Consider the following 10,612-nt stretch of genomic DNA (forward strand, 5'->3'; position numbering starts at 1 on the left):
GCCTTGCGGGTCATGCTACATGAGTACAGAACGAGATGGGAGAGAAGGCACAGACCACTGGGCCAAAGGAATGCTAGAATTTGCAAGCTAGTGCTACACAAAATGGTGGTGTGTGTGATTTTTGACAGGAAGAGAATGGCCCTAGCTGCTCACCTTCTTTGAGGCAGAGTAAAATACAACCAACCATTGGATACTACTGAAGCTGTCTCTTACCTTAAGCACATGTGATTTTTATCAGTAATGCACTTACAAAGCTATTCTGCTTTCTATCTCCGATTAAAATGGATGATTATATAAAATACACCTCAGTGTGATGGTGCCCTGCAATCCTAATCCTGGAAGGGAAGGTAGAGAGGCATGGAGACCCCAAGTTCTAGGCCAGCTCAACTACGTATCAGTCCTCTTCTCACAAGTAAGCAGATATAATATGCCTGACCAAACCTGCATCTAAGACAAACAAAAAACACATTAGAACAAAAGTATCCCAAATACTGCAGTGAACACAAACACAGAGAGAGAACTTGGTCTACACACGCACACGCACACACACAGACACACACACACACACACACACACACACACACAAGGCAATTGTCTAAAAGTCAAATTTAACAGAGAACCTTACATGTTTTTATTGATTTTATCTTAACATAAGTAGAAAGTCCTATGCAATTAAAAAAAAATTATAGAAAGAAACTTTGTGTATCCCTTGCCTGGTTTTTCCCAGAGGGAACACTTTGTAAGTGTGTTTGTGTGTGTGTGTGTGTGTATCAGGAATCTGACAAGGACAGTCTGGTAACTTTAAGTAATTTCACTAATTGAAAAAAATAGAAAAGAAAAGAAAAAAGAAACCTCTGTGTTTAGTTGATTCAGTTTCATAACATGCAAATTTATGTGGCCACCACAGTCAAGGCAGAACCACCATGAGGCACTGAGATGCCCTTTAATGTATCAATTTCCTCCTTGGAAACCATAAATCTATTCCTGTCTTTAATTCTGCTAAGAGATGAACATTTTAATGGCTGTCATTTCAACCTTAACATAGAAAAAAATGCTTTGTCAGAACCCTGGTTTCAAAGACACTGCTTAGGATCAAAGTGACTGGTTAGTTAAGGTTTTTGAAAGCAGTCACTTTAAATGAACAAGATAAGTCATAATTCAGGGGATACACAGCCTGGGCCAAAGCAGTGGAGGTGATGGGTAGATAATGTGTTTGGGAGATGGCGAACACAAGGAGAAAAGCTCTATCTGAACGGGGAGTGACCATTTGTTCACTCTAACCTTAGAAATCACCCTGACCTGGCTGTGTACTGCAACCCATGGCGAAGGCTCCCTTTTCAGGACTCAGTTATAACATAGCTGGTTGTCTCCCACTTGAGCAGACAGAGGGAGTTAAGTCCTGCCTGATGGGCTAGTAGGGTAGAAAGTGATGGGGTAACAGAAGCTCAGCAGGCAAAGCTCTCGTGGAAAACTGCTTTGCTTTCTGCTTTAACTCATATGTGTTGAGTTGAAAAGGAAAACGAAGTATAAATTAAAATAGTGAGTGGATTTTAGTTTTCCCAAAGGGCAAAGGGAACTATTATCTGCTTGTTATCTGTCTGTCTGTCTGTCTGTCTGTCTGTCTGTCTGTCTGTCTGTCTATCTATCATGTATGGATCTATCTATTATCTATCTATCTACATATACATATATAAACATATATAAACATACATACATACACACAGACACACACACACACACACACACACACACGTCCACAAAGTTAGACCTTTGTTGTAAGTGAAAGAAGAAAGAATGAGAGTTAAAAGTTATGATCCGGTGAGTGTGAACCACCCCTGCTGCTTCATTCTTCTAGAGACATGGCAACAAAGAAAACATGACAGTTTCTGGGTTTGCTTTTGTTTTTAAATTTAGGACCAACACTTATCATTTTCTTGATTATTTTCTTCATTTTTTAAAAAAAAATATAAGTCTATAGTTTCGTTATGACAAACATGTCTGGCCTTCTGGTATGAAGTTTACACTTAAACAGACTTTTCACAGACTTCAGACACATAGCTGAAAAGATGCAGGCCTACATGCATGCCTCCAGGATGCGAGGCACTGATTCAAGGCTGACTGAGGCTCCCATGATTCAAGACAGAGCAATTTAGACATCAGTTCATCTGGAGAGTACTTCTCCAGAGACCAGGCTCGTGGAGTCTTTCTGCTCTTGAACTGACTCAATGAAATTTGTCCTGTCAATAACTGAGCCATGATACTCGTAGTTTTGGGGTTCAAGGCTGAAATGCAAAGAAGTTCCAAGATATTGCACCCTAAGAGTATAGGCCCTCCTCTCCCATCCCCCAGGCTCTCAGTTCCTCCTTGGGTTTGGATGGGTAAACCGACATTTATAACTGCAATTGACAAGGGTCCTTTTCTCCACTTTTAGAAATTAGCACCCAAGGCAGAATTCTCTGCCTGTATGTGCTTTCTAGTAACACTTGCCCAGCACCTCAGACAGGATGCTCTGCCTATATCTACTCTCTTGTTAAAAAAAAAAAAAAGACTTTCTCTCTGCAAAATGGCACCTTTGGTAACTCAGAAACTGGCTTTGTCATCTGTGGGCCACACTAAGCTCAGGCTCATGTAGGGAATGCCTTGCCTGTAGGCTTAGCATTCTCAGATTTTTTAATAGTCTCTCACTGTCCTCCATATCATGCCAGTGATATTGCGTTTTATGGTGAACCATTTGGCACAGAGTCAAATCATCAGTTAGCTCTTCTTCCCAGTGTTTTACCATTTTCCAAACCATGCAACAAATGTCAAAATGCCCACTCACCTCCCTTCTTCCCTGCCCCATCTCCCCAACTTCCAATGAACACACTATAACCACCCCAAACTGAATACATGCTTTGGTCCAGAGGAAAAAAGTACCAATCTCATTGAATACTTCATTATACACTGCTACCCACAAAGTAAGCCTTCGATAACTCTGTGGGCTACTTCTTGGATTTATGGTCATTTCAACTAGTTTGAACAGTGAAAAATTATAAATTGTTTTGTGTCCTAGCAAAATATAAATTGAATTTGGTAGAAACTAAGCTCTAAACCCCAGAGTTATTTTAAATTTGTATCTGTGCTTTCATTTCCTATGATCTCCTAAACAATAACAAAATTGAAAGAAAAATTCTGCTATTCACTGACTTACAACACTACCAGTAAATCGGCTATTTTAGTTAGAGTCACTACATAATTTCATTACGTTCTAAGCAAAAATTAGTCAGCTTTCACTGAAAATACATGATGGGAGAACGTGCCTGTGTGAGTGTCGTCTTTTACCAGTTATTCTAATTCTGGTTGTTAATACGAAAGAAAGACTTTGTGGATCCTGCTGCATCCTAATTAGAAAACAGCATGTTACTATATATTGAGGGACTATATCTGCAGTATTTATCACTGCATTAATTCATAGGAGTTTCCTTGTGGGTATTATGAGAGGTAGCACATGCTCTCACAAAGATGTGTCTTGGGTTTCTCAATGGTTATTTGGGGAGAGAAGAAATCTTCATTTCATGTTCTGAATTTATGAAGTCATCTTATATAACAATCTTCTTATTGGAACTTAGAAGCACGTAAAGTGATAATCCCCCTGTAGAAAGAGAATGGGTGGAAATGGCTTCATGGTGAGCTAAAATAATCTCAGTGAACAAAGTAACTCTGCCTTCAACATCTCATCAGCTCAGGGATAGGGAGAGGAAAATTCTTTAAACAGGTCTCATGGGATGAGCATGAACAAGTCACACGGTAAATAAATAGATGTTCAAATGAAACTAACTTGTCCCATCTATTTCCCACACTGTGACTAGAAGCGTTAGGGCATAAGATGCCACTAAGACTGCATTTCCATTTTTCGTGGTGTTACTCACAGGAAGGAAGCACATGGTGAGCTGGACCACCAGAAGGGCCTCTTGCTTTGCTTGTGACAATGCGATGCTACAGGAGAAGCCAGAGAGAGTTCAGGGTGTTAAGCACTTGCTGTGCTTCTTAGTGTTTCTATTGCTGCAGTGAAACACCATGACCTAAGGCAAGTGAGGAAGGAACGACTTTATTTAGCTTACACTTCTACATTGTAATCCAGCATCAGAGGAAGTTAGGACAGGAACCTGGAGGTGGGAGCTGATGTCATGGAGGGGTGCTGCATACTGGCTTACGCCTCATGGCTTACTCACTCTGCTTTCCCATAGAAGCCAAGAGCACTAGCCCAGAGATGGCCCCACCCACAATACGTTGGGCCCTCCCCATCTATCACTAATTAAGAAAATGCCTGCTGTCTGGGCAGTGATGGCGTACACCTTTAATCTAATCTCAGCACTCAGGAGGCAGGGGCCAGTGGATCAGTGTGAGTTCGAGGACAGCCTGGTCTACAGAGAGAGGTCCAGGACAGCTAAAACTACACAGAGAAACCCTGTATAAATAAATAAATAAATAAATAAATAAATAAATAAATGCTCTATGCTGGATCTTATGGAGGTGTTTTCTCAATTGAGATTCTTCTTTTTAGATAACGCACACTATCCAAGCCTGACGACCTGAGTTCAGTACCCAGAACCCATGTAAAAACAGAAAGCTAGGCATAGTTCTGTAGGCTTGTAATCCCAGCACTGGTGAGTGAGTGACAGGCAGACTCCGGTTTGTCATACTCAGCAAACCCCCGGTCAGCAGAGATCTGTCTCAGAAAAAAAAAAAGAAAGAAAGAAAAAAGAAAAGAAAAAACAGCAAATTGCACAGTACTGAGGAGGGTTGACATCTAAGGTTTTTTACATACATGTACAGTTACCTGTAGGCTACCCTCACTTATACAACTATGCACACACGTACTTACACATACATATCCAAGCATCTGTGCACACAAACAACTTAAAATGAACTATGTTATGAGACTAAGCTGGCCAACTCCATTACATTCCCAGCACGGATTGAACATTTTGTGCATTTTCCTGGCCTGCTCGGTGACTCACCAGACTTGTGCCTAGCTTACAGGTAATGAGAGACTAAGTATTATCAGTAACTCTCTGGAGTTCTATGCTGAATTTGTTATAACAATCCAGGCTGGGCTGTGTATATCTGATGATTTTTAAATACACAGGCACAAATACATCTCTCCATACACATGCCAAATATATAATTGAAAAAGTGCTTTTCAAAACAGAGTAAATCTTCTAAGACCATGAAAAGGAACCTACTAATTTGCTCCCTGGAAGTCTGTCAGAGGGCACATATCATTGACACTCTTCTGAATACAACATCTGTCTTGCACTGAGCCTCTCAACACTATTACAGAACAAAAATAAGGAAATGACTAATCAAAATAGCCAGGGCTGGGGACATCCATCTTAGTCATTAGAGCACAGGAAGGTGACATTATACAAAACCTAGAGAGCTCTGAACTCAGAATGTGCAAATCAATTTCCTGAGATGCATGAATAGAGACTTGATAAGAATCTACTGTGTGTCTGGTCCTCCATATTTAAACTGAATTCAAAATTATATTCAGTTTCTTGGAGTGTTTCTCCTCAAGTATCCTGCTTCCCTCCCCTCGGGAATTCTCCAACCCACCCACCCTTTGTGCTCAGCCCACAATCTTACCTTATTATACTTTTCCTGAGGAAAGTAAATTTGACCTGGATATATTAAATAAAATGTTGTTGAGGGCTGTTAGACCCTACTGAGTTAAAATAACTTTTTTTCTTAAACTACTTCATGAAGTCATTTGTTTAAATGCACTACTTTGTTTTAGAATTTAGAAGGAATAATTTGATTCAAAATTCTTTAGTGAAAAATAATTGAGGGTGGGGAGGGAAAAAAAAGAAAAATAATTATGTCCATAAGAACTATTCTTCCACTTGGGATTTATTGTGAATATGCTGTGTAGACCAAGAAACTAGTCAATGTGCCCTGTTCACGATGCGTCCCTGTTAGCCGCGCCCATCTCTCTGGAAGCATACAGTTTGGTCCCTCGGGCTGGTAGGCCATGTGCAGGCTTTGCTGAGGATTCTTATTTAGGTTTCAAAAGTAGAGTTCTCACTATTTAGGAAATTGTTCTTTCAGTCCTTTTTAGAGAACAGTAGACAGAGAAACGTGGTGGTTTCTGTTGTTGTTGTTCCTATAATCTAAACTAAGTATTTTAATTTGGAAAAACAAATGTTCTGGAGGGATCACTCACCATTAGCTCATGAGACAGCTTTGACGGCAAAAATGAGTTTCTTGAACCATTAGCAACTTTTTTCAGAGTGTCTGGGGGTCTGAAAGAGTTAAGCATGAAGAGATGTCTCACTTACTCCCTAGGAGCAGTTTAGGCCCTGGGAGAATTTTGACTCATTATAGTTTTAACTTTCTGTCTGAAGGAGCAATTCACACAGAGGCAGACAGACAGAACAGAGCCCTCATTATAGGAGAAACACGTATTGTGAGCCCCCTTTTATTTCCTGCAAAGGCCATGCAAAAGAGAGCGCAGTTTTAAATTATACTTTTCACAATGCTTCCCAAAGAGAACATGGCAAATGAATTCAATTCTTTTAAACTAAATTGAATATCTGAAGGGAAATAAATCTGAACAACCAAACGAGTTTCATTCGTTGCTTTCCCATAATTTCACTGCACTATTTGAATTGGGTTAGATCAGATTTAAGTTCAAAAACACCTTACTACAAATTTGGAGAATGCGCTCTAAAAAGACAGAAGGTGTTTCAGGATAAAGAGATGACTGTCTAATAATTGGATATTTCTTGAATTCATAAGTTTCACTGTCCACTCTGTTAGGCTTTGTTATTAAAGCAAAGCTAAGAAAACATGAGTCCAGGAGGTGGACTACAGTTGTCCATGAGGTCTTTTGGACACCCAAATGTGAAAACACAGGATAGAGTAAAGGAAATATATATACTCAAATATATTTCAAGATTGGTGAGAATCATACATTATAGAATGATGCATATATTTCAAATGATGGACTTGACCCAGAGTTCAGTATATGTGAGTGTGTGAGCATGTGTGCGCGCACACACACACACACACACTCACACATACACACAAACACACATATACATACACTCACACATACAAACACACATACACACACACTCACACCCACATACACACATACACATACTCACACACACACATACATACACATATCACACACACAAACACACATACTCACACACATACATACACACACACACAGGAACTGGACAAACAGTCAGACTCAGGTAAGTTTACCAACGAAAGAACAGAAAGTACACCCTTCTGAATAGATGATCTTGAGGGAGAAATTACCATGTAGATCAGGTGACTCACAAGCCAAGAGTCCTGAGTGGAGTCTGACAGGTGATTTCCTGAAACAAAGGGATTTCATTCATCATCAATCATTTCAGTCAGCTATGTATTTCAGTGATTTTGTTTCCTCCATTATATCAATATGTATGAATTCTAAAATAGTATTATTTATTTGTGTAATCAAAAGATATTCATCAAGTATTTAGCAAGCATCAGGTACTTTTCAGGATGTCTGATGAAAACCCAGAGATCCCAGGATCCTTGGGATCTCTCATCAGGCAGGCAGTGGGCTATACTCAACTGTGGAATAAGGGTGAGAAGTGTTGCGAGAATTCTGGATAAAGGGTGGAGTTCAGAATAAAGTACACTTTATTCTGCTCCCTCAGATATGAGATGGATGGCATCACTTGAAACACACTTTGAACAATATAATACTATGCCTAGAGAATAGCCATCGATGAACAGAAGAAGCTAGAAATCTGATATACTAAAAATCGAGCTAGCAAGGGCTGCCATGGCAGCCAACATGTAACCTGAAGAGAAAGGAAGGGGCAGAGGAAGCATCAAAAGGCCAGATGACACATTACTGTCAGATGTACCTCTCTACCCTGATGTCTTTTATTATTACTAGCTTTTCTCATAGTCATTCCTGAGAGTCTTCCTGACCAAGAGAGGAAAAGCTGAATCAAATTGAGGAGTGTTATTGGGAGAGGAGAATGGGTCTTTGTGGCTTGAGTATGAAGCATGTACAAGGTGTATATTATTGTGGCACTTCCTCTTAGAAAGCAATGTCTCCAATAAGAGTTGTACATATACAGTGTGGGCTTCAAGAGTGGGTAGGGAGCCCAAAACCCTAGCTCAGTTTCTTCACTTCCCTCCACAGCTTTTGCTGTTGATGAATCTGTTTTCAGACGAACTTGATTGGCTTTTAAACTTCCTGAGCAAAACCTTTACAATGTGTCAAAGATATGTAGCTAAACCTCCTACACTTACCCACTAAGTGGATGGAATTCTAATTGGTATCTTACATAGACTTGCAATTACTGAACCTGTTAAAGTCTAGAAGGCAACTTATAAAATGGGTGTGATTCTGGTGACCAGGGAGTGCATTCTACAACACTTCCCAGATAGCCTCTTAGTAGTATAAATAAAAATGTGTGACTTGGTGCTGAAGAGCATATGGGATTTCATATGGTAATTAAGTCAAATGTCTGTGTTACTTAGTATTCACCCACGTTTTAAAGGACAAGGCACAGAACACGATTGTATGCTGATAGGCTTCAGAGTTGCATAAAATGGTGCGAGGATCCATTTCTCATAAAAGAAGTAAAGATGGCTGACTTCATGCATTTAATGGAATCTAATTCTCCCACTGCTTGTCTGATGGGTCATGTGACCTTGAGAAAGTTACTTAACCAATTTAGATCTCTGAGTCAGAATTCTTAAAATGGAAATGGTATTACCTGAATGTCAATTCTACTTCTTAGTAAGAGATGAAAAGATGCTGCACAGATAAAAGTAGGTGGCCAACTGTAAGATACACATGAAAATAAGGCATTACAATTCTAATAGATGCAATAATGTCAAGCTTACAAGGTGAACTTTATTAAATTAATACCACATGTTAATTTGGAATTTGAATGAAACACATATGTAAGGTGGGGTAAACAGGGGTTGTAAAAGAAAACAGCTTGTACTTTAAGCGAGTATCAAACACAATGTAATTTTAGGAAACCAGCCTTCTATAAAAGAACCACTTAATAGAAACCTGAAGTAAGGAAGTTTAAAGGCAAAGCAGATCTAAGCATATGCAGTTCCCGAGACTATCGGCCTGTTGTGAAAGCAGGGGCCACAAATAAGACTGTTACATGCACACCTCCTTCACTTGTTAGCTGACAGCACACATAGAGATGGCCGGCCATCTCTAGCAGAATGGGATTAACAAACGACCCCACAGAGTAAACACATACCCAGAACTTTCCATTGCCAAATAGTGCATGACTGGACAAATGTAAATATCTGGACCCAGAGGAGTCCTCCTTGATCATCTAAAGATTCTCAATGTAAGCATCATGAGGAGCTCAGGGACCATTAAGCTTCCATTTTATTTCAAATTTACAACCATGTAGCCTTCAGCTTAGATTTTAGCAACGCATCAGCAGTATCTTGTCAACGGGGGATGTCATTTTAAACAAATTTACATGTAGTGGTATTCATTTTTTTTCTTCTGGTCCATAGGTCTAAGAATTTTAATATATGTGGAGACTTTTCACTAGCATACAAAACAGGAAACAGGCCAGTCCTAATACCTCAAGGAGTTCCCTTGAACCTTAGGCTGACTCTTATTGTCACCCTCTTCCCCCATGCCTGACATGTGGCAATTGTAAGTCTGTTCTGTGTGTCTATAATATTGCTTTTCCCAGGAAATCACATGAAGGTTATTCATTGTTCAGTCATTTGTTGCTTGAGGTTGGTTCTGATTCTGACATATGACAAGTTACTAAAGACATGAGCTTAGACCAGTGCATCCAAAGGAAGCTAAGCTCTGACTCATTCAGTTTGTTAGTTTTGTGGACCACATACTTCTCTCTTTATTCTTTGGCTGCATGAGGCTGGAAAGACCATGTCTTCATACCTGTTCATTGCACTGGGCCTTTCTTTTTAAAGGCATCAGTATCCTTAATGAAGCCAAGCTTTACCCTGTAATCACTGATCCATCATTTTAAAAACCAGATGTCATATGCAATGCTTGTCCCTCAGGTCCTCCACCAATCCTTCCCTGGTGCCAGGTGTCTGCTGTGGAATTCTTGATCTCCCTTATACAACATCTGGGTTATTTTCACCCTCATTTATTCAACACATGAGTATGCATGAAATACTACCCACCATTTGTGACACTTGGGATGAAACAGTGAACAAAACAAATCCAAATCCCCATCCATGTGAGATTTACAGTCCATCTGGTGGAGGCAAATAGTAAATCACAAATAATAATTCAGTAAATTGCATGGTACACTAGAAAGCAAAAAGTTACATGCAAAGAAAAGACCAGAGTAAAGCTTGTGAGTGCTTGAGAATGATGGCAGTGTTATTTAAAATGATCCCCAGGGACATTTTGACAAAGACTTCATGGGTGGAGGAGGTTAAGCATGAAGCTTCTAGGGAAAGAATACCCCAGCCAAAGACACAGCCACTGCAAGACTAGATGTGAAAAACAACTTGGCTGGAACAGTAAACGGTAGTGAGATTATAAAAGCATCTGAGGATGGGGACTGCGGTGCTTTGTATATGCTTGGCT

The 10,612-nt window shown here is 39.8% G+C and overlaps 1 protein-coding gene across 2 annotated transcripts in view; it reads left to right on the plus strand.

Moving 5' to 3' along the window:
• LOC116092976 (IQCJ-SCHIP1 readthrough transcript protein) overlaps positions 1–10,612 on the plus strand; it is a 764,408-nt gene that overhangs the window by 251,811 nt on the left and 501,985 nt on the right. The window lies entirely within an intron of this gene.

This window comes from Mastomys coucha, unplaced genomic scaffold (assembly GCF_008632895.1).
Source record: "Mastomys coucha isolate ucsf_1 unplaced genomic scaffold, UCSF_Mcou_1 pScaffold16, whole genome shotgun sequence".
Classification (NCBI taxonomy): Eukaryota; Metazoa; Chordata; class Mammalia; order Rodentia; family Muridae; genus Mastomys; species Mastomys coucha.